Source organism: Ailuropoda melanoleuca, chromosome 6, assembly GCF_002007445.2.
Source record: "Ailuropoda melanoleuca isolate Jingjing chromosome 6, ASM200744v2, whole genome shotgun sequence".
In the NCBI taxonomy this organism is placed as follows: Eukaryota; Metazoa; Chordata; class Mammalia; order Carnivora; family Ursidae; genus Ailuropoda; species Ailuropoda melanoleuca.
Window position 1 is genome coordinate 108,304,480 of NC_048223.1, and position 21,532 is coordinate 108,326,011.

Sequence of the window (21,532 nt, forward strand, 5' to 3'; positions counted from 1 at the left end):
AAACTTTCAGTTATAAGATGAATAAGTTCTGGGATCTATTGTTCTGCATGGCGATTATTGTTAATAATACAGTATTGTATACTTGAAATTTGCTAAGTGAGTAGATCTCAAGTGTTCTCACCACACGCAAAAGAAATGCAGCATGTGTTAACTAGCTTGATTGTGCTACAAATTCCAGAATGTATTTGTACATTATATTATTATATTGTGCATCTTAAAAAAATCACATTGCACGACTTAAATATATATAATTTTTATTTGTCAATCATACCTCAATAAAGCTGGAAAACATGCACAAATAATATTTTTAAAAAAGAGAATAATGGGAAAGAACAAGCCATGTGACAAGGAAGAGTATTTTAGGAAATAGAACTGCAAAGATCCTAAGAAGAGACCAGACTTCAAATCCTACAGAAGGAGAAAGAAGAACACTGTGGAGAGAACAGAGTGAAAACTGAGGAAAAGGGTGTTAAACAATAGTAGGGCAATATTCAGGAGATAAATCACACAGGTCGTTGTAGGTTAAGGCAAGGACAAGAATCCTACTTGTAAAGAACTTAAAATCTGATGGTGTGTTAAATATAGCCCTCCCCCACAAATCACATTAGAGAAACCAGCTAGGGATTGAATCATCATAATTTATTCTATTAAAAATTATTTAATTTTTACAGTTCAATCTAACTGTTATTTGTGGTCTGTTTTGAACTAGGTCGTGTAATAGGCACAAACCTATAAATGAGTTTGAAACAAGGTCCCTATTTTGAAGAACTCAACCTAGTTGGGATTTTATGTTGTAAATATCATAGTGGAGACAAGCACAGGGATGTACGGTAGACAGGCCAAATCAGGTATGACAGGGAAGGTTTCCTGGAGGAGGCGGCCTTAGCTGACTCTTGAAGATGAAAAAGAAGCAAAGGGCATTACAGATCATGTGAATTGCTTGATTAAGGATATGGAATTATAAGACAGCATGAGGCAACATGCAAACTTCAGTACTGCTGAGAAAAAGGTGAAAAGCATTAATTATACACTTCTGTTTCGATTGATCTTCCACCCATCTCCCTAACCCTGAGTTCTGCATATGCATGTGTCTCCACCTGTTCTTACAGGCTGAGGCTCAATTCAAATATGACCTCCTCCCTCCCTGAAGTATTTTCAAATATCTGTGGAAAGAAATGTTAGCATGTCGTGATCTCATAATGAATTTTCAACAAATGTTAAATTCTTTGTAGGTAGGATTCATGTCTAATGTATCTCTATTCCTTCTATGATGCCCAGTAGCGGTTTACCCATAGTACATGGTCAAAAACATTTATTAAGTGAATTAAAATAATCTGTCTACAGAATCATCTCCAAGTTGATTATCAATACCAGCTTGTATCTCAAAATTATTTCACTAGGTTCTTACAAATAGCTCCCCAAACTAACTAGGCTATTATAACTTCTATTCAGAAGATACAGTTTTCATTAACCCCTTTAAATTCCAAAAATACTTCCCCAACTCACTGTTTCTATGATGTAACTACTATCTTATACCTAGAATTTTAGACATAAACCATATATTAAAATCATCTATTTCAGTGATCTCAAGTCCGGTTGCACATTTAAATCACTTGAATACTGTTAAAATATCTATATCTGGGCTCTACTCTCTAGAAATTCTGATTTAATTGATCTGAGATGGGGCCCGGACACTGAAACTATGGTTTAAAGCAATGAACTTCATTATATTGTATGTTATGAAACTTATTATCTATTACAAATAAAGAAAGTCTAATTCAGAAAGGTCAAGTGACTTGCCCAAGAGTCACAGATAAATCTAATTGTGATAAATCTCTACTTGGAAGGCAACTCTCCTTCCTCTCTTCCTTCCTCCCTCCCTCCCTCCCTCATTCCTTCCTTCCTTCTTCCCTCCTTCCTTCCTTCCTTTCCTCCCTCCTTTCTTTCTCACTTTTTTTTCTTCCTCTCTCTTTTTCTTTCTTTCCTCCTCTCTCTTTACCTTTGGTCATAATATTCACCCTACCTGTAATGCCATTTATCCCTTTTGGCTTCTCAATTATCCTTCATTTTTTCAGGACCAACTTAAGACCCACCTTGATCTTTCCAATCTACCTCTCCTTTCTCTGATTTCCTATTGCAAGTGCGGTTGGAACATAAAAATTAGTGCTTCTCTTTGTGAGATATCCTTTAGTTAAAAGTAATATATGCTGGTCAAACTAGTTTAAGCAAGTAAGAGAAAAAAGAACAACAAAAGGTTTTCTTCTATAACCCAAGAGCATATCATGTATGTGGACCTTATGAGGGACTGGAACCAGGAACAGAAAGCCTTTAAGAACCAAAGCTTTAAAGCTACATCTTCTTTTCTCTCTCTTCCTCTTTCTCTCCCTCTGTTCCTTATCATTATTCTTTCCCTACATGTGGTTTTTCTGTGCAACATCATAAATATGCTGTGGTCTGGACCTCCTAAATCATACATGTCCTTCTAGTTCAACTGTCCAATATAGACTCACATAATTCAAATTTTATGGGAAAGCTACTCTTACTGACGCAGCTGTACCCAGGTGTCCATTCCTTGTCTCTTCAGACTGTGATCCAACCACAGTTGTGGTAGAATTGTGAGTGATTTAATCTACTTTATCATTTGATAAGCACTGCCTTTTATACTTTTTAATGTAGAACAATTAGTATAGATTTTGCATAAATGTAAAACTCTGAATGGGAAAGATAACAGCTTTGCCTTATTTTGTGCCCCTCACAATGCATGAACTCAGCATCCTATGGTTTTGTTTATCAACTAATTGGGGGAAGCTGAAGGATACTGGTATCCTTGAGTCTTATTAAGTTGGAAGGTGTGAAAGTAGATGTTATAGCACCCCACACTTCACCAGAATGAAGATACTGTCAAACTTACATCCCAGGAGCAAAATCATTGCACTGGAACAACCAGGTCTGAGCAGAGCAAAGTAGGACATGGGGGGCAGGACCTGAGTTAATCTGATCTCACTGCTCGAGGAAACAGTCATTCAAAGCAACCCTGGGAATGTTAGACAATATTGCCACTACGGAGAAACTTAAAGGGATGTTCTTGAAGGTTTCCAAATGATTCCTAGGTCAGGGTGAACAGACTGGAGGAAGAGCATGGCCTAGGCTCAGCACCTCCACGGAGTCCTATCTTTGGAGGTCTGGGCTATGTGGTATGATGCTGTGGCAGAAGATGGTCTTTCCAGTTTATGTTTTGTTTTTCCAGTGGCCCCTACTTTCTGTAATAGAACAATAATTCCTTGTTATGATCAAAATCTATGTTGGAAAAGGCTCTGAGAATAGCAATTACATCTCACTACTGATTAAGGCTTGTGTATCTCTCCCTAGGAAGTGATGTATTTTACCCGTCTCTGTAGAAAGGGCTATGTTTATCTAAGTGTGTGTTTTTCATGGCGGTTGGTTCATGCCTGAGCATATGGTGACCTTTCTACAAAGTGCAGTTATTATATTCAATTTCCAAATGAACCTTGTTGGCTCATCTTGGTTCTGGTGACCATTCGTTGTCTAGTGAATAGTGACAAGGGTTTGTGGTCACACAGGAAAACTATAGATGGCAAAGCCGATTGTGTGTGTGTGCGTGCATATGTGTGTGTTTGTGTGTGTGTGTGTGTATGTGTACATGTATCATGTGAACAATTTCTTTCTCTATCAAGAGATCACCAAAATTCAGTGAATAATAAGAGAAGAACCATTTGAGTTAAGGGGCCTTCTTTCTGACCAAGAATGGGACTATCTGAGAAACCAAACCACCTGGGGAAATTTGGGTTAGTTTGGCCTGCATCTCCTATGCCTTAAGGTGAAGTGATCATTTTTACCTGTCATACTAGTGACAAAGACAGATTTTTTTAAAACATAGGAAATAGACTAACCATGATGGCTAACTCCACAATGTCTTAAACAAGACACAAAAAAATCATGTATGAATTTCCTCATCATGAGAGAGGATGGATACCTCCCACGTATGGTAGGCAGAATTCTTAGATGTCCCCACATTTTCAAACCTTTTATATAGTCCTCTTCCCTTCTGAGGTGGAGCCTGTAAGTATGATGGGATAGTTACTCCCTTGATGAGGTTATGTTATACATGGCAAAGGGTGATAGGATAGTCACCCAATCACTATATTACTTTATAAAAGACCACTTCACTGCAGACTAAAGAGGGATTAAAAAGTCAGAGAGATGTAATACTGCCACCTAGAAGAAAGCAGATAGCCTTGTTGTGAACTGCCTTTGGAGCCAGGAGGCAAGGGATTGAGATCTTCTCATAGCTGAGGGCTATCCCAGGCTGACAGCTAGCAAGAAGATGGGATCTCAGGAAAATAGCCACAAAACAATGAATTTTGTCGGTAATCCATGAGCTTGGAAAAGGATCCTGTGTCTCAGATGAGAGTTCAATTCCTGACCAACACCTTGATTTCAGCTTGGTGATACCCTGAGCAGAGTAACCAGCTAGCCTGTATCTGAACTCCTAATCCAAAGAAATCATAAGATGCTAAATGAGTGTTATTTAAATCAATGTTTGTAGTAATTTGTTACACTGCAATAGGACACTAACAAACCATTAAATAAATAGTTAATACATTCATTTAATGATTTAATAAACATTTATGGGGAAACCACTACATGCTAAGCATCATGGTAGGTAATGGAGAGTCCGAGTCAAACATGACCACCACCATCCCCATGCAAATAAGAAAAGATTCTATTTAGGAACCAATTTTCTTATTAAAAAGGAAAGAAGTCCCCAAACTTCTCAGAACAGCATCATCTGTTTGTTAGGGACAAACTGATAGCTTCAGTTTGCTAAAGAGCAGAACTAGAATTTACACTCAGACTGCACAGAAGGCAAGGTGATCACAGAATTAAAAATGGTTTCTTTGTGTGTTATAACTCTTTTTCTTCCACTCCATTGTTTTCTCTTTTCCTGTCCAAGCCAGAAACAAAGACACAAGTTCCATGTTATGAAGAAGGTGTCTGTTGGGTAAAGAGTGTTCTAGTTTTCTGAGATGTCCACATTTGCAGAAGCATCCCTTCTCCTCCCAAAAGTCATAGACTCAACTAGCCACAGACTCCAATCTGTGGCTGAAGAAATCACCTGTGGAGTCCTGCTTTCAGCCCACCAAGGTTAGGCAAGAGTGAATAACTGGCAAGCAAGTCCAGAATAAGGGGCTGAGGCAACTCTGTAACTTCCCCCGCAGCAGCCCAGGCGGAGAACAGCCCCTCCCATCTTCACCCCAACTCCTACACACACACAGTCTATTTCCATATTTTCGCACCTCTGCCATTCCAGATGGCAAAACTGCAAGCATTTTCCTTATACTAGAGCTTTTAAAATCCATTTAACCGATATAACCTGAAATACAATTCATCCTTTGGAAAGTTTTTTGTTTTTGTTTTGTTTTTCCTCTTCCAGCTGCTTTATTTGCAGTGATTAGGGAAAATTTATCTTTCTGTGAAGAGACTAATGGTTAAATCTGAGAGACCCAGGGAGGGAGAGGGAGGAGATAAATATATATAGAAAGAGAGGGAAAGGAAGAGTGAGAGAGAAAGAGAGAGAGAGAGAGACAAGGAGATAGAGAGGAAAAAGAGAGGGAGAGAGAGACAAGGAGAGAGAGAGTGAGGAAAGAGAGGGAGAGAGAGGAGAGAAAGGGAGAGAAAGAGAAGGAGAGATAGAAGTATAAAGAGAGAGAGAGAGAGAGGGAAAGAGAACAAGGAGAGAGAGAGAGATGGGTGAGAGGGAGAGAGAGAGAGAGAGACTGAGAAACTGAAAGAAGACTGTTGCATCATTGAATAACTGTCCTATATGTGGGAAGCTCAGTGAGGAACATTTAGACTAACAAAAGTCATCAAAGTTTCAGGTTGCTGTGTGGCTTTCTGGGCAGGAACAGCTCCATGCTGGGCCTGGAAATTCATTTCAACAATACCGATGTCATAGTTCATGGTATAAACACGTGTTTCCTCTTGTATAAGAAATTATTTAATTTCTCCTCACCATCAGTACTTACACACTATGATAGTTTAACTGCATTGCGAATGCTAGAGTTCACAGAGGTAAACCCCTCTGTTTAGTCTCTGATATAAAAACTCCGTAAGTTGTAGTTATAACTACCATCATCAGAGTGTTCAGTATATTCGGGTCGAAGGGCAGTTGTGTATACTTTAAAGTAGATGTCCTAAATTAAAACAAAGAAGAAATATTTTTGTTATTTTATGGGTGATTCTCTCTCCCACCCTCACCCCCAAATTATTTCATTCACAACACGGCATTCTTCTAATTACCTGCAACATTGTTTAAATACAAACTTAAAAATCTGACTTTCTTCACATTGTCATTTCCCCCCACTGTGTGGATTCCAGGGTCCTGTCTGCAGAACTGGCCTATAAAATTAATTCTGAGTTGCAATCCTTGTCTTGAAAAGAAAACTTAGACATGACATGTATCTTCTATCTATTTCAATAATGTCAGGTCTCTTGCCCCAAAGTGTTTGATAGATTGTAAATTGAGATGCTTCTAAATGAAGGAGATATGATCCCCTTATATGTACCTGTCACTTGAAGCAATCATTCTTAAGCATGGTATGAGTGGTGATGTACAGAAGACACGGGGGCCACTTTGATAAATTTTGATAAACAGAAAGGGTCATTTTAGGGTTTTAGGCAGTAGTAAATAAATCTACCCATTTCAGGCTGCTCTAAAGACTGGGACAAGAGTAAGAGGCAAAATATAACCCAAAATGCTTACCCAGAAGAGTACCTCCCCGTATCTCCATGTAAAATCTTATAAGAATATGTTTTAATATTATATTTCTCTGCCATAGGCTATTTTATATTCAACCCAGGGAACCATCCACCCTGCCCCATGCCAGTCAATGGAGCTGACATCCTTTTGCTTATAGTATTTAAAGAAATTAAACTGTCAGTCTTCATTTCTCTTGATGGCTATACCAACCTGTCCCATTTTTGTCTAAGAAGCTTATTTGAATTTAAAATCATCTTGGGTGACTTCAGAGTCCCAATTTCAGACTTCTATCCTCTGCTGAGATCCAGGGTGCTGGTGTCCAAGCTATCAATACAAATGAAGTCTGATCACATCAGAGGGGAGGAAAAACACTTTTCTTCTTTCCTGCCTCGACATTCTCTAATTTGGAAGCTCAGGAGATTTTCAGGTCCAGAGATGACCTCACCATTGCTGAGACAGGAGGGGAGAGGTCTGAAAACTATGTCCCAAGATTACAGCAAACAACTGGCAGGGGTGGACAAATCTTCCCATCCATGCAGTTGTCCGGTTATATGATCACCCCCAAACCTGCACCACTGAGGACCTCTCTGGAAGCAGCATTTTGTTACCCATCTTCTCATCTCAGAAGTCTGAGTCCCATCAAATCGGGACTAATCCTTTGATTTTTTTTCTCCCATCCCTCCTTCATCTACTCCTTCACTCCTGCTCTGCTCCCTGAGATCATCTATGTTTTTTAAAACAGATTTTATTTATTTATTTTAGAGAGAGAGCGAACAGGAGAGAGAGTGGAGGGGGGGTGCAGAGGGAGAGGAGAGAGAGAATCTCCAGCAGGTTTCCTGCTGAGCATGGAGTGCAATGCAGGGGTTCTATCCCACGACCTTGAGATCGTGACCTGAGACAAAATCAAAAGTCAGACACCTAAACGACGGAGCCACCCAGCCACCCTGAGATCACCTTCTAAATATATCATCTTGTCCAAATCTTTAGATCGTGGTTTGCTTTGGGAGAAACTGAACATAGGCATTTCTCTCCTTATGAACTCAGACTCTTCTAGAGCCATATTACCCCTCACTGACTGTGTTCTAAAACTTTAATTCCTAAAGCTCTTATGTTAATAGGTATTTTTAGGAGAAGGAGGATTTAAGCAGTTTTCCTCTGCAGAAGGATTTATCAGAAACAGGTGAATTGAGATGCTCCCAGAGGAGGTAGAAATTATTAAAAAGCACTTTCCAAATTTACTTGATCAGAGAATCCTTCGGTTGTGTATTCATCTGCCAGGTTGCCAGTGATTTTTAGAGCACAGTTTAGTAAATGATAATGAGAGTTTCAGAATTTGAATATTTAAAAGGTGCAAGCAATGAATGGAAAGGACAAACATCAGTGAGGTAGAGAGAGTATCGCCCACAGGAATGTTTGAATCTCCTGAAGGCGCTGGGTTCTGTCCTTGCAGTTGTGCATCCAGCTGCTATTGGCCAGCCTCGTCCCTCACTTGTCCTGAACGTTTTCTTCTCAATTATAAAGTATGTGTACTGATTCAGAACGCAATAGGTTCCTTTCAAGCTTTAAAATTCTATAACTTTATTATGGATTAATGTATTTTACTCTAAAGAAGGAGTCTAGCAAGAGGGTCCTTGATCTGAATTCATCAACTAAAGCACCGTCTGCTGTGCAAAACAGAAAAACCAACCAAATGATTATAAGCTGAAAAGGAATTTACCAGCTGACATGAATATAAAGGCAAAGCTTAAATGCTTCAGGAATGACCTAAAGTGAGACTTGGAAACTATCACCAGGACCCACTTCATTCCATCTCCTCTGCTCAGCTCCATTTTCTTCCATGGGTTGACTTCACTACCAGGCAGGAATGATCTTTGTATATATTATATATATATATAAGAATTTTTATTGATTTTTCTCAATTCTTTGTTTCCATTTTATTGGTTTTCGGTATAATCTTTGTTACTTTCTTCTGCCAACTTAAGGTTTAATTTATTCTTCTCCTAGTTTCTTTTTTTTTATTAGTTTCAGAGGTAGAATTTGGTGATTCATCAGGTACATAGAACACCCAGTGCTCATTACATCAAGTGCCAATTTCATATATTTTTAACTCCACCTTCAACTTGAAAGAGAGAGCTTGTCTTTCCCTCAGAATCAGACATATGCCCAGGGTGAGCCTCTCATTGGTTAAATTAGATCGAATTCCTACATCTGAAGTAATCACTATCAGTAGGGAGATGAGCTCTCCAGTGGTTGAAAATTAGTGTCTGCACCTTAGAATCACCTGCAGAGATTTAAAAAATACTTACATTGAGGCCCACCTTAGGCTAATTAAGGCTGTACATCTGTGAGTGGGAATCAGGTACTTTGAAGCTCTCCTAGTCTACCCAGTCTTAAGAACCGTTGCTTTGGACCTGGACTATAATGATTCACGTTTAGAGAATTCACTTGGGGAATACTTCAAAAGACAGATTCTGATTCAGTAGGTCTGATGCAGGGCCTAGGGCACTGCATTTCTAATAGGTTGTCAAGGGACAACTAGTCCACACTTAGAGAAATAAGTCATATTGTTCAGTATCTATTCCCACAACAGTGAGTAAGGTCAATTCTAACCAGAACATGGGGGCAAAGAGTGAAGAAGATATGACCCACCAAGGGAAATTTTACTTAGTTTTGATGAAATTTTCACTCCTGATGAGACTGGAACTTACAAAATTAGCTTTTATAATTATGTGTATGAGCTCAGGCACATTTTCATATCGTAACTGTCTTTCTAAAATTCTGTACTCTAGTGAATAAGAAGTACATTTGGAATAGAGACCATCTACCAGGACCCAGGAAGTGTTAAACTTACTTTTATCTCTTTCTTCTTTCCTGTGAAATAATAAAATTGGGCATGATTCTTAAATAAAACATAAATTACCAAAAAAAAAAACTTCTTTAAACATCTAAACAACAGTGCTTTATTGATAAAAGGTTAGTTTTAATGGATAAAAAAAAAAATTGCCATGTAAAATGAGTTTCCAGAGGGCATTCCGTATGTAAAGATTCTCTCTTAAAAAAAGAGAAATTATCTATTTGCAAAAGTATTTATCTATATTTGGGCAGCAAAACAAAAGAGGGCTTTAAATGTAACAGGTAGGTCTGCCCGCCTACCCCTGCATAACCATTATTAGGTGGCAGCTGGCCCTAAGGAAAACTCAAACAAGCACAGGGCTCACCCTGACCACTCGCAAACGCCTTTTAAAACCACCACCACCACCACCACCACAACAAAAACAGCTTTTACTAGCATAGGTAATCATGCCAAAATAATCCCAATAACTGACCTTGCATGGAAATGCTCTAATGCCATGAAACATTTTTTCATGGTTAAAACTGCACGATGCACCTAAACTCGTGTGTGTGTGTGTGTGTGTGTGTGTGTGTGATCAAGATCTGTTTACTTCAGAGGTATAAACACAGAACTAGGAAGGAGTGACGAGGTCGAGATACTAGTCACCTTGGCAGGGCCAGATCTAGCGCAGGCTCTGTCTGCATGTGTGATCAAGGCTGACCAGCAGCCTCGCCAGCGTATTCCTATGAGGGATGTGCATTTTCCATGAGCGTGAGGGTTGGGTCTGGACCAGGTGAGCACTGTGGCCAAAGAGCACCCCAAGGTGACTCTGTCTGCATCTGGGGCAAAGCCATGTCCAAGAGGGAAAGTATGGTGCCCTCTGGTCACCAGGAAGGCCCCACATGTTCCAGAGCAGCTGGGATGAGGCCTTCTGGTTAGCAAGCACTCCGTTCCCCTGGCCCCAGTCATTTCTGCAGAGCCTCCAAGGAGAGAACATCCAAGGCAGCCAGACTTCAAAAGAAGGGTTAAAACAGTAAAAATAAATACTATTGCAAAGTGAACAAATTTGGACCCTTTTTAAATCTCTATGTCTCCATTTTATTCTTTGTGTGAGTATGAGGAGTGTGGGCTCCTGCTGCCAGATGGTGCTGCAGCCAAACAGCCAGAGGGTGGGGCATCCAAACCCAGAAGGGAACTGGGTGGTCACATCTTATACACTCTAAGGAATCACATCCCTGCCTTGTCATCAGATGATGAGATATGCTTTTTCCTCCAGGGGATTTTTTGAGAATATTTCCTTTCCCTTAGATTTCCCAGGTTGTGAATATCAGCCCCAGAATGAATTAAGAATGAACATATCTACATTCTTGAAATGCAGTGGCTTTTACAATCAACTGACCTGTTCCATTCTCTCTCTCCCCACTCCCTAATGCATCCCAAGGTTCACAAAATGTTAAATGAGGATATTAACTTCTGGCCTGTTGCCTTGGCCTCATTTCCAGGAACAATATCACATAAAAGCAACATAAAACATGAAGGATACACAATCTGAGGCTAGTATAACACCCAGAGCCCTGATTGTATTATCTAAAAGGCAATGACCATGCAGCTGAGATCCATGCTTAACTGATGTAGTATCTCAAAAGTTCTGAAGCTGACATGAGTCATAAAGAGCCTACCAAGAGTCCTGCAGTGATGCCCCAGGTTGTTCCTGAGTCCCACTTTTGATGAGTCAGCATATTTTGTATCACGCTAAATAAATCCTGTTCAGCCCTGAATGCTAAATATCTAATATGTAATCCACATGTGTGTGCCTGGCTCCTTGAAATCTCCCACCCCAGGGGCTCTAATCATATCATAACTCTCTCTGCAGCTCTGTTCTCACAGTGCCCTGCTCTCCTCTAAGGTCTTTAAAAAAAAGATACATTATTATTAACCACGTGTGTAGTTAAGGAAAGTGAGGGTCTGAGAGATAAGTAAGTGTTCTTCAATCATACAGATAAGAAGGCCTCATCTAAACCTAAGCCTTTTCAACATACCATATTTAATGTGTTAATCTTTTCCAGATCCCTTCCTGCATGAATAATCATTGTCTCAGGTTGTGAATTCTTAGAGAGCAGCAGTTGCTTCTCATTTGCTCTGGAGTGCTCTGCACCCTGCACAATGCCTGGCCAGAATGGCCACTCACTGAATGTTTGTTAGATCAGAGAGATGGACCGTGAGTGGTGAAGATAGTCTGCTTTAGGAAGAAGATTTTAGTTTCCTCTAATTCATACTTAGGTTGGCAACTTCTTCACTGACCTCATATACCTTCAACAAGGAGACAGAAGGACCTTTATTTGTGTGGCCAGCACAGGCATACCTAAGCCCTTCTTGGTTGTTGCTCTCAGGGCAAGAGTCTGATAAGAAGAAACACAGCCAGAGCAATTACTCCTGTCCTCCCCTTCTCTCCAGGTTAATTATACTATGATGTCAGAATCCTACATATTCATTGAGTAGGAGAATCTTATTTACTTACCTCCAGTCAGGGGCATTTACTTCCTTTAAAGACCCATGCAACCTGGTACATAATAGCTACTCAAAAATACTTAAGAGTCAGAAAATGTTAGAAGATGGTGTAATGGGAAAATGAATTAGTCCGATTCCTTTATATGATTGATGACAATGAAATCAAGAAGGTGGAAGGTATACTGATTATCAAAACAATGGATTACTTTTGCTGGCTTGACTAAATTGAGACAGAAAATGACTTACCTTCCCTACGATCTATTATACAGATCAAGACCTGTAGCTCTGGAAAGTCTCTAGAGCATTAAACATATGACTCAAAGAAATTCAAATTAAGTATGAACATGTGATGGGATCCTTGAGAGAATACTTCTGCTAGACTAGACTTTCTGACCCTAAAACAGTTAGTAGTGAGCAGTTCATTAGTTAACGCCCAGGGTCAAGGATATGGACATCCAGCAAGAAGGGCTATGGGGACTGCTTTCTCACAATGAACCAAAAATTATGTGAGATGCTATAGGAGACTCAGGTGGTTGTAATATCAGGAGTAACAGCCACACAGCCTGGGTTTTGTCACTTTCAAGATTAAATAACACATACTAACCGAGAAACATCTGAGCTATGATACGTATCTTTCAGTTTTCTGTAAATGTATATGTGTACCACAATAAATGACAATGTCAGTGTGTGTCCAAATGCAGTATCAAACAGGAGGATGACATAATGGGGAATCACTGGGTGATATTTAAGAAATACCAATCTTTCTAATAAACATAATATTTAAAATCAGTAAGCTATTGACTGTCAAGTGATAGTATTTATTTTTTTAAAAAGATTTTATCTATTTCTTTGACAGAGAGAGAGAAAGCCAGTGAAAGAGGGAACAAAAGCAGGGGGAGTGGGAGAGGAAGAAGCAGGCTCCCAGCAGAGCAGGGAGCCCGATGTGGGGCTCGATCCCAGAACCCTGGGATCATGCCCTTAGCTGAAGCCAGACGCTTATCGACTGAGCCACCCAAGTGCCCCAAGTGATAGTATTTATAATGTTACATCAAAAACTCTGGATTCTATCATTCTAAACATGTACTTCCCAAAGATGATTTATTATATATCATTCTATGGCAAATATGAAAAGTCAATTATTGTACTGTCTATGAATGTTGGGGGAGGGTATCATGAGTGTTCTCCAATGATTTTACATCTCTGCATCCTGAGGCAGAGAAGTCAGGAGGGAGAGAGATTCATTCAGTCTAAGTTTTGACAAGAAATTTGAGAACTGGATAATTATAGATCTCATAGATTTGGCCAGCTTTAATATTAAGGAAGGAAACAAAGAAAATGAAGCTGTCATGGGTATTCAATATGGGCCGGGCACTGTGTCTATTCTTCACATGTCTCAACTCAGTAATCCTCATGACAACCTTGGAAGTAGGTATAACTGTCCTAATTACATGGACGTGCAAATTGAGGTAGAGAGGTTAAATACCACAAGTGCTTGATCTGTGACACAGCCTAGATTTGCTCCCTTGATTTTCTGACACATAAAGCCATACTCTTTCACTAATCTCCTTGCCTGAGATTTGCTGACTTAATGCACACAAATAAATCGACACGTTAATAGGGATACTAAGTAGCTGTAATGTCATTGGTAGTGACACTGAAATAGAGCACATCCTCACAGACGACCCCACCATATTTAGGGTACTGGGATTTCTTTAGCAAAACTTTTATGTGAAAATTACTTTTATAGATATTTACGCAATCATAGACTTAGAGTTTTTTTTTTTTTTTACCTTGAAGATACCTTTCAGATATTTTCATTCAACTCCCTCCTTTTACAGAGGAGAAAAATGATAGGTAAGAGGTGAAGTTCCTTGTCCAAAGTCAAAAGCAAGTGAGAGGATTGGACCTTAGGATGACTAATTACAATTCTGCTTCTGAGGCAGATGTTCCACGTTTCCTATATTAACCAGCCAGTTACAGAATATGGAGACAATGGAAGGAGGACAAGCAGTTCTGACTAGCGTGTTCTGGCTTCCATTACTTTACTCTGGGCAGGAATAGCAAGGATATGAGAGGTATGCAGCCGGAGTTTGGAAAGTGGGGGGGAACCTATCTATCATCTATCTACCGACATTGGACACTGGATAGACTTTTCCCTTATTCGTGAAACATATCTTTAAATAGTGGAATATGTCCAGAGGGCCAGGCTAGGGTCTGACAACACTGGGAGAAAGCAAAAGCCCCTACAGGCTTGCTCACTGTTGCGGCTAACACTTCACATTGGTAGAGGTTTTCTGGACTAGGAAATTTAATATATGCGGGAATTCCACTAAGTGCTGCAAATGAGCATTGCCCTTCCTCCAGTACTTTCTAGTATTAGTGGTTGGATGAAAGAAATGAGAGAGCTCGGTTATGTCCCTTTCGGGCAAGGAATGGAACGGGCCATACTACTCCATTTGGCAGAGGTGGGGAAGCAATCAGACTGTGGAGGTGTCCATCAAGTCTCAGGCTCAAGTGCGTGATCAAGTGCACACCCACAGGCTCAAGACTCAGTGCATTCTGGGAACCAAGCCCTTTAACGTGGCCACAAATGATGGCAGCAGGACTAAGGCAAACCTCATACTGCAAAGCAGGGCCAAGTTTCTTTCAGAGGCTTGGCCTCAGTCTCTGCTAGAGGAGGACACCCTATAGCTGAGTAACAACGCAACGAAATCAACATTTCTTTGTGGAAAGCCTAAAAAATATATATGTATGCTCAAATATTTGAACACCTGGAGTATAAGATGATACACCATTTCACAACCAGAAAACACATAAAGAAGACTTTTAAGATAACCTGAACCACCACCACAAAAAAGCGTGTGGGTAGTAAATTGTAGGTGGATATTTAAATCCTTCATCGCTATTTGCAATCTCAGGAATCATTGATAGAACCACTTTCTAAGTCATATAGCGCAAAAAATAGGGGGGTAGAGGATGTTTTTCTAAGGTGAAGTTGCTTGAAACACCACACTTTCTGAATTTTATCCAATACGAATACTAAAGATTTTATTCTAAGCCACGAGCACCCTTTTACATAATATTAAAGCAATTTTTAACCAGCCTTTAAAAATATATTTATGATCTCTAGAACTTAATCACAGCAATAACTTACTATGTTGTTTTATAGTACAAACATTAAAAGGCTTATTTATAATAATCGTGGAGACATGCTCCTCTAACCAAGTACTGCATTTCTAGTCCACCTGTTTTTATTTATTTTTTTAAATGTGATATGATGTGGTAAACCTTATAAGCAAAAGCCCATAGTGCTTAGGAATGTGGGTTTCAGAGCAAAACAGCCTGTGCTGAAATCTTGGCTTTTCTCCATCAGAGTTGTTCAAACTTGGACTACCTTCTTCTCTGTTTTCTTATGTGTGAAATGGGGTAATAATAGCCACTTCCTTGTGAAATGGATAGAAAGATCAAAAGAAAATTTAAATAAAGATCAGGGACTTGAGATTTATAAGCGCTTGACGCATTCTGTTTTTATTAGCTTTCCAATCTATCAATGACCGAGGTAATTTCACAATAATGTGTCTTGCCTAAATTGTTTGTTAGTTTTGCTTTGTTTAGAAAAAGTAACTGAGTTAGTGTGATGATTGGAGATCATTTGTAAACCCTCAAAGGTTAATTTCCTTTTTTTTTATGAGAGGGAACTACTGGGGAAATAGTTCTTTAAATGTTTGTATCTTTGTTATTAAAGAATAAATAAAAGAAAGTCACCAGTGCTTTGGCCCTGTCATGAAAGAAACAGAATTATTTCCTTGGGCTTTCTCCAAGGCTTGCTGTATGCAGTGACCATAGCAACCTTAAGTTTATTTCTGTGATTCCTTGCAGTAATGCTCTTCATTGAAGGTATCCACGAGAATCATTTTTATTACAAACCTAAGAGCCTACTTAATACACGTGAAAAGATACCCAGAGAGGAAAATTTTTAATAAAGACTCAGAGTATATTAATGGCAAGATTGTGTTAGGAACCCTTGTCTAACACAGAAAATATACATGTCCTGCTATTATCCTTGGATTGAGGAAAAAGATGAGTAGTCAAATGTATCTGAAACAAACTCTTTATTGCTTGCTAAGCAGAACGCAAGTTTGATGCAGCGCTCAGTCATTTAGAATAAAGCAGGAAACCAGCTTTATGTAGTGTTTTTGGGAAGTGATGATGGGGATTAGGAGACTGGCTGACTTCCAGAGTCAGGGAAATTAGGGTGAGAGAGGGTAATACACTTTAAGACTGGAACCTATCTTTCATTAAAATTGTATTTTGTTTAGTGTATTTTTTTGCATTAATTTCAGTAGTTCCAGATAATGCTTTATTTTTTTTAAAGATTTTATTTATTTATTTGACAGAGATAGAGACAGCCAGGGAGAGAGGGAACACAAGCAGGGGGAGTGGGAGAGGAAGAAGCAGGCTCCTAGTGGAGGAGCCTGATATGGGGCTCTATCCCATAACGCCGGGATCACGCCCTGAGCGGAAGGCAGACGCTTAACTGCTGCACCACCCAGGCGCCCCCAGATAATGCTTTATAACACTGTCTTAATTACTGAGTTATTTGGTGCCTTCTTAAATGCTGCATCTGTAGTGAGTGCCTCAGTGGCCTCACCCTTGTCCTACTTTGTTTAAAGTATGTGTACTGAAGAATGGCTGCCCTTGATTGGGAGGGGTGGGTTCACATTCAGTTCTTAACTGACTGAGCCGCCCAGGCATCCCTATCCTTTAGTCCTTTATTTATTTATTTTTAAAATTCTAATTCCTAGCCCTCTTTTTCTAAACAATATCCCAGGATAATCTTTAATGCCACAATGACTTAAAATGTGTTTATGCTAATGAATCGCAGGCTTACCAGAGCAGCCAAAACATCTCCCTGGTGAATTGCACTCAGACTCATTTGAACATTTTCACAGAAAATAGAGGAAGAAAAGAATGAGCTCATTCTCAAATTTGATGAATTATTTGATTATCTGGTTTAAATTATCTTAGTCAAGGTTATCACAAATTACTTGAGAATAACCCCTAACTTTTCTTTTACCATCATTTTTCACAGTCATGTATCCATTAGGCACTTTTAATAGTCACAGTCTTTTTTCTATGTTTCTATGCTTTCTCCGCTCTCATCACTTCTCACTTGGTCTATTTAAATGGCCTCTGGAGTAAGTACCTGACTCTCCAGCTTCTCTTCCTCTACTCTTCACTCAATCCTCCAGAGATCCAACAAGTAGTCTTTTAAAATGCAAATTTAATCACTTTGTTGCTTTGCATACGTATATATACACACATACGTGTGTTATATATGTTATTTTATATCATGTGTTATATGTATATATATGTATATATACGTATATGTGTATATATATATACGTATATATATGTATATGTGTATATACGTGTATATATATATATATGTTATAATTTATATGTGTGTTTGTGCTATAATTTCCCCACAGGTATTCTCTATTCTGACTTTAATAAACTTAAATTACTTTTGTCTGTTCTTGAAGATCATCAATAGAACCTCACAGTATGTCCTCTGTGTCCATCTTTCTTCATATTTGTGACATTTGCTTACATTATTGTGTGTGTAGGACTAGTTCATCCTGACAATGAATAAAACACCTTAGTAGTCATTAAAATTCAATAAAGTACCATTCATTAAAATACTACCTATATTTACGTGTGTAGTTTTCAAACAGAGCATTTAGGGAAGGAAGTGGAGGGAGGAAGGTGTAATTGGCACATACAATTTGTTGCCTGAATATTTTTTAGATCACGAAGCCCCCAAAATGCTTGAGAAGGGCAGGCATCTAGAATGGGGAGAGTAAAAGTTTGTGGAATCCAAAGTGAATTTAGTTTGGACTTACTCTCACTCTGAACAAACTACTCCTCTTCTTGAACTTTAGTTTTTTTCATGTGTCAATGAAGTTAATAGTAATACAGACCACCCAGGGTTGTCCTGAGGTTTAAATGAGAGGGTGCTTGGGAAAATGCTCCATAAACTAAGAGTTTCATTCAATTATTCTGCTGATTCATGGAACCATAGTGGAATTATTATTAAAAGTTCAGGTCATTTTAAGAATATATTTTCTTTCTGATATGACAGTGAAAAGCCATGACACATCAGTACTAGGAACATAGTGGTATTCCAAGCTGGCAATGCATATATTTTACATATTTTGGGTTAGGAAAATTTTCTGGAATGTTCTTCGAGGCTGGCGTGTACCATAATCATAGTCATAGCAATAGGAGCAGTTAGTAGTAGTAGTAGCGGTAGTAGTGGCACTATTAGTAGTAAATGGATAAGAGAGAAATCATCTTAATCCTTTAATGGCAAAACAGATACTAATTTAAGTGACTTATTTTTATTGGCCGAAAATTGATACATAGACATTGTAGGAAGTGATATATAATCAGACATATTTATCATAAGACATTATCAGGACTTATTGCCTATTCTCACACAATTTTTCTTTCTTTGATCACAGCATCAGAAAGAGAAATAGAATCAGGGCCCATGTTCCTAAACACCGAGTTCAGATTTTCATTCACGAGATCAGGCTATTCTTCATAGTTAATGATTTTTCCTTCGTGGCTCAATCCTTTTGTTCCAGTTCTTGATAAATTTGGCACCAGAAAAGTGGAGAATCTTGCTATCTATTAATATAGCTGATATCAGTAGCACTTACAGAATTCAGCTTAGAAAAAAAACAAACCAAACCAAACTGAAGAAAAATAATCCTTTTGTGGTCTTTTTGTCTTATTAATTCTATTGTGGCTGAAACTGGGGGATTCCTGGCAGCACATCCACCTGACTTTGTCCAGTTGGGTTTTAAATAATTCACATAATCAGCCTCGTACTCTAGCTCCTGGGAACTTGTTCTGTGATATAATAGAACTGAATGGTAGGAAGTTCTTCTTGATATAATATTCTTGGGCTCAATTCTTGAGAAAATCTCCTCTGCACAATTTCACTGTCATAAAGAAATCAGTGGGAGTCAAAAGCAGAAAAGCACATGGCAGATGGATGAAGAGAGAGGGTGATGGGATGGGGTGGGAGAAGTAGTACTGAGAGCACAGGCCAGGCAAGAAAGGAGGGGGCACAACAAGTTTATGTCAAAAGAAGGCACTGGCTGGAGAGAAAAATATTTTCTCCAAATAAATCTTATAAAGCAGCTCTATCAACACAATTAATGGAAAATCCTCTCCCTCATTACGGGCGCTCGCTCAGCAAAAAGGATTCTCAAGATGCTGACTTTAGTAAAATCCAGGGGTATGTTTGATTTTCAGATTGTTAACTTCTTTTTTAAAAAGATTTTATTTATTTATTTGAGATAGAGCATGTGCGAGAGAGAGAGAGAGAGAGAGAGAACATGAGTGTGGGGTCGAGGGGCAGAGGGAGAGAGAGAAGTAGGCTCTCCACCCAACACGGGGCTCAATCCCAGGCACCCCCAGATTGTTAACTTCAAATTAATATTTAATCCATTTAAAACCCACCTCTTTCCAGGTTAACAGGCATAACATGGTAAACACCAACTGATGGGGGCATCCAGGGTAGGAGTGGGTAAAACAATTTAACTCTTCTTCAGGTTGTAATAGAACTGTTATGTTCTCATGGATACCTACTCATCCCTACCTCTCATCACATTTCCATGACTATCTTCTTTGAATCTTGAGTCCTCAGATCAATGGATTTTAAAAAGTAATGACATGGGGCGACTGGGTGGCTCAGTCGGTTAAGCATCTGCCTTCAGCTCAGGTCATAATCCCAGGGTCCTGGGACTGAGTTCCACATCAGGCTCCCTGCTCAGTGGGGAGTCTGCTTCTCTCTCTCCCTCTGCCTGCTGTTTCCCCTGCTTATGTTCTCTCTGTGTCAAAGAAATAATTTTTTTTTAAAAAGTAATGACATAAGAGCAGACCTACAGAACCCAAGATGGCTGCCTGGAATCAGCTTCTTTTCCACCCTGCCTGTGCAAGTAGTCAAGGACAGTTTCTCTCCATGAGTGTTAACAAAGATAAAAGCATCAGATAAAATTCTTAAGGTAACTTGGGAAAAACATCTAAAAAGGAGAGAGATTCACAGCATTATTTCATCTACATGCTTTAATTAGACATGCTTTAATTCAAAGTTAAGCTGTGCCATATTTTGTATACATGTAATGCTAAAATTTCTAGACTCCAGAAAATTCAGATCCAGTTGGTCACAAGGCTTTTGGAATAAGACTCAGAATTGGCACTATGATGAGCAGGACACTGCATGATCTGGCCCTTGTCTGTTTCTCCAGATTCACCTCTAACCAGTCTTTTCTGCTTTCTTTCCACACTGGATATTTTGAACTCCTTTAAATGTGCCATGCCTCCTCGTGCTTCAGAGACCTCCAACATGCCACCATATTGGTTAGGATTTTCCTGAGTCCTCCTCTGCCCCACTTCATCCTCTTTCTCTCCTAGTTACTTTTGAGAGCATTGCTTAATTTTCACATTCTCAGGAAAATCTTCCTCAGTTAACAATAGCCCTTCAGACTAGGTCATTTATTTTAAGCTCCTATATGATCCAGCACTTTTCTTCTAAAATAGGTATAAACACATACTCACACTAGTAAATATATAAATATGTCCTTGGCTGAAATGTAAACTCCATGAGGACAGAGACCTTTCATTCATTATCATACCCCTCATGTCTTCTCTGTGCCCATTGCATTTTGGGCTCCTGCATGCTTTTGTTGAATAAGTAACTGTGCATGTTACAGATTATAATAATAAAAGAGTGCCTATTTATAGCAAGGTGTGACATAGCTGGGAGTAGCTGAATAGAACCATTAACAAATGCCTATATTAAAATAAGTAAACAAAGCCTTTCCCAAATGTAAATTAATTTGCTGCTTGCTTGAGTCATCAAAGCAATGCTCCTGACAAGTGCACATGCTTCCTTCCACACAGCTAAAACAACCCTATATAAGGGTATCGCTTCTCTTCAATGTTCTTTCCATTTAGAGTCCATGGTTTCCTCACTGTGTGTGTGTGTGTGTGTATGTGTGTATGTATATATACACACATATGTACATATATATACACATATAATATATATTTCTAGTTTAAATTGTAAACCTGTTGAGAAAGACAGCACCTTTTTTTCCCCCACAGCAGTCAGCAACTATTAAATAATGCTAACAGTACTACATAAGGATAACAACCACAGCATATGTCTTGGAAAATTTAAAAACCCCCCAAAGTACTTTTATCTTGTGCTGTGGGTAGATGACTGTGATATTTAAATCCAAGTTGACAAGTGCACTATAAGAGTGAAGAGATTCTCTGGTATTTCATAGATAAGCAAAAATCATGTATCATTCAGAAACTGTTTCATTCAA